At 46.5% G+C, this 2,500-nt stretch overlaps 5 non-coding genes and 6 pseudogenes across 5 annotated transcripts in view; all 11 read left to right on the top strand.

Moving 5' to 3' along the window:
- The window catches only part of LOC142122975 (5S ribosomal RNA), a 119-nt gene extending 45 nt beyond the window's left edge, over positions 1 to 74 (top strand). The window contains exon 1 of the ribosomal RNA XR_012684355.1: positions 1 to 74. This exon is cut by the window's left edge and continues 45 nt beyond it. This is a non-coding gene — a ribosomal RNA (5S ribosomal RNA).
- An 82-nt stretch (positions 75 to 156) lies between these two features.
- On the top strand, positions 157 to 275 carry LOC142123290 (5S ribosomal RNA; annotated as a pseudogene).
- An 82-nt stretch (positions 276 to 357) lies between these two features.
- LOC142122984 (5S ribosomal RNA) lies at positions 358 to 476 on the top strand. The gene has a single exon (XR_012684363.1). It is a non-coding gene; the product is annotated as a 5S ribosomal RNA (ribosomal RNA).
- An 80-nt stretch (positions 477 to 556) lies between these two features.
- LOC142123359 (5S ribosomal RNA) lies at positions 557 to 676 on the top strand (annotated as a pseudogene).
- Positions 677 to 757: 81 nt separating this feature from the next.
- Positions 758 to 877, top strand: LOC142123268 (5S ribosomal RNA; annotated as a pseudogene).
- Positions 878 to 957: 80 nt separating this feature from the next.
- On the top strand, positions 958 to 1,076 carry LOC142123414 (5S ribosomal RNA). Its single transcript, XR_012684416.1, has one exon. It is a non-coding gene; the product is annotated as a 5S ribosomal RNA (ribosomal RNA).
- A 270-nt stretch (positions 1,077 to 1,346) lies between these two features.
- On the top strand, positions 1,347 to 1,465 carry LOC142122968 (5S ribosomal RNA). The gene has a single exon (XR_012684348.1). It is a non-coding gene; the product is annotated as a 5S ribosomal RNA (ribosomal RNA).
- An 80-nt stretch (positions 1,466 to 1,545) lies between these two features.
- LOC142123421 (5S ribosomal RNA) lies at positions 1,546 to 1,665 on the top strand (annotated as a pseudogene).
- An 81-nt stretch (positions 1,666 to 1,746) lies between these two features.
- On the top strand, positions 1,747 to 1,865 carry LOC142123307 (5S ribosomal RNA; annotated as a pseudogene).
- Positions 1,866 to 1,946: 81 nt separating this feature from the next.
- LOC142123138 (5S ribosomal RNA) lies at positions 1,947 to 2,065 on the top strand (annotated as a pseudogene).
- Positions 2,066 to 2,346: 281 nt separating this feature from the next.
- On the top strand, positions 2,347 to 2,465 carry LOC142123200 (5S ribosomal RNA). Its single transcript, XR_012684395.1, has one exon. It is a non-coding gene; the product is annotated as a 5S ribosomal RNA (ribosomal RNA).
- The last annotated feature ends 35 nt before the right edge of the window (positions 2,466 to 2,500 follow it).

Genomic DNA, 2,500 nt, shown 5'->3' on the forward strand with positions numbered 1-2,500 from the left:
TGGAAGCTAAGCAGGGCCGGGCCTGGTTAGTACTTGGATGGGAGACCACCTGGGAATACTAGGTGCTGTAGGCCTTTTTTTTTTTCTCTCTTTTTCCAGCTTCCTTCAATGCTGGTTTTGAGATGTATAAGAGATGTAGGTCATTAGGAATCCAATACCTACAGCAAAACCACCCTGAACTAGCCCAATCTCGTCTGATCTTGGAAGCTAAGCAGGGCCGGGGCTGGTTAGTACTTGAATGGGAGACCACCTGGGAATACAAGGTACTGTAGGTTTTTTTTTTATTATCTCTTGTTCTGGCTTCCTTCAATGCTGGTTTTGAGATGTATAAGAGATGTAGGTCATTAGGAAATCAATACCTACAGCCATACCTCCCTAAACAAGCCCAATCTCGTCTGATCTTGGAAGCTAAGCAGGGCCAGGCCTGGTTAGTACTTGGATGGGAGACCACCTGGGAATACCAGGTGCTGTAGGCCTTTTTTTTTTTCTCTCGTTTCGGCTTCATTCAATGCTGGTTTTGAGATGTATAAGAGATGTAGGTCATAAGGAAACCAATACCTACAGCCACACCACCCTAAACAAGCCCAATCTTGTCTGATCTTGGAAGCTAAGCAGGACCGGCTCCTGGTTAGTACTTGGATGGGACACCACCTGGGAAAACCAGGTGCTGTAGGCCTTTTTTTTTCCTCTCTTTTTCCGGATTCCTTCAATGCTGGTTTTGAGATGTATAAGAGATGTAGGTCATTAGAAAACTAATACCTATGGCCACACCACCCTGAACAAGCCCAATCTCATCTGATCTTGGAAGCTAAGCAGGGGCGGGCATGGTTATTTACTTGGATGGGAGACCACCTGGGAATACTAGGTGCTGTAGGCCTTTTTTTTTCTCTCTTTTTCCGACTTCCATCAATGCTGGTTTTGAGATGTATAAGAGATGTAGGTCATTAGGAAACCAATATCTACAGCCACACCACTCTGCACAAGCCCAATCTCATCTGATCTTGGAAGCTAAGCAGGGCTGGGCCTGGTAAGTACTTGGATGGGAGACCACCTGGGAATACCAGGTGCTGTAGGCCTTTTTTTTGTCTCGCTTGTTCCGGCTTCCATCAAAGCTGGTTTTCAGATGTATAAGAGATGTAAGTTAGTAGGAAACCAATACCTACAGCAACACCACCCTGAACAAGCCTGATCTTGAAAGCTAAGCAGGGCCAGGCCTGGTTAGTACTTGGATGGTAGACCACCTGGGAGTTCCAGGTGCTGTCTGCCTTTTTTTTTTCTCTCTTGTTCCGGCTTCCTTCAATGCTGGTTTGAAATGTATAAGAGATGTAGGTCATTAGGAAACCAATACCTACAGCCACACCACCCTGAACAAGCCCAATCTCGTCTGATCTTGGAAGCTAAGCAGGGCTGGCCCTGGTTAGTACTTGGATGGGAGACCACCTGGGAATATCAGGTGCTGTAGGCCTTTTTTTTTCTCTCTTTTTCCGACTTCCATCAATGCTGGTTTTGAGATGTATAAGAGATGTAGGTCATTAGGAAACCAATACCTACAGCCACACCACCCTGCACAAGCCCAATCTCATCTGATCTTGGAAGCTTAGCAGGGCCAGCGCCTGGTTAGTACTTGGATGGTAGACCACCTGGGAGTTCCAGGTGCTGTCGCCCTTTTTTTTTTTCTCACTTCTTCCGGCTTCCTTCAATGCTGGTTTGAAATGTATAAGAGATGTAGGTCATTAGCAAAGCAACACCTACAGCCACACCACCCTGAACAAGCCCTATCCCGTCTGATCTTGGAAGCTAAGCAGGGCTGTGCCTGGTTAGTACTTGGTTGGGAGACCACCTGGTAATACCAGCTGCTGTAGGCCTTTTTTTTTTCTCTCTTGTTCCGGATTCCTTCAATGCTGGTTTTGAGATGTATAAGAGATGTAGGTCATTAGGAAACTGACACCTACAGCCACACCACCCTGAACAAGCCCAATCTCATCTGATCTTGGAAGCTAAGCAGGGGCAGGCCTCATTAGTACTTGGATGGGAGACCACCTGGGAATACCAGGTGCTGTAGGCCTTTTTTTTTTCTCTCTTGTTCCGGATTCTTTCAATGCTGGTTTTGAGATGTATAAGAGATGTAGGTCATTAGGAAACTAAAACCTATGGCCACGCCACCCTGAACAAGCCCAATCTCGTCTGATCTTGGAAGCTAAGCATGTCCAGCGCCTGGTTAGTACTTGGATGGTAGACCACCTGGGAGTTCCAGGTGCTGTCACCCTTTTTTTTTTCTCTCTTGTTCCCCCTTCCTTCAATGCTGGTTTAAAATGTATAAGAGATGTAGGTCATTAGAAATCCAATACCTACAGCCACACCACCCTGAACAAGCCCAATCTCGTCTGATCTTGGAAGCTAAGCAGGGCTGGGCCTGGTTAGTACTTGGATGGGAGACCACCTGGGAATACCAGGTGCTGTAGGCCTTTTTTTTTCTCTCTTTTTCCGACTTCCATCAATG

Source organism: Mixophyes fleayi, unplaced genomic scaffold (assembly GCF_038048845.1).
Source record: "Mixophyes fleayi isolate aMixFle1 unplaced genomic scaffold, aMixFle1.hap1 Scaffold_231, whole genome shotgun sequence".
Lineage (NCBI taxonomy): Eukaryota > Metazoa > Chordata > Amphibia > Anura > Limnodynastidae > Mixophyes > Mixophyes fleayi.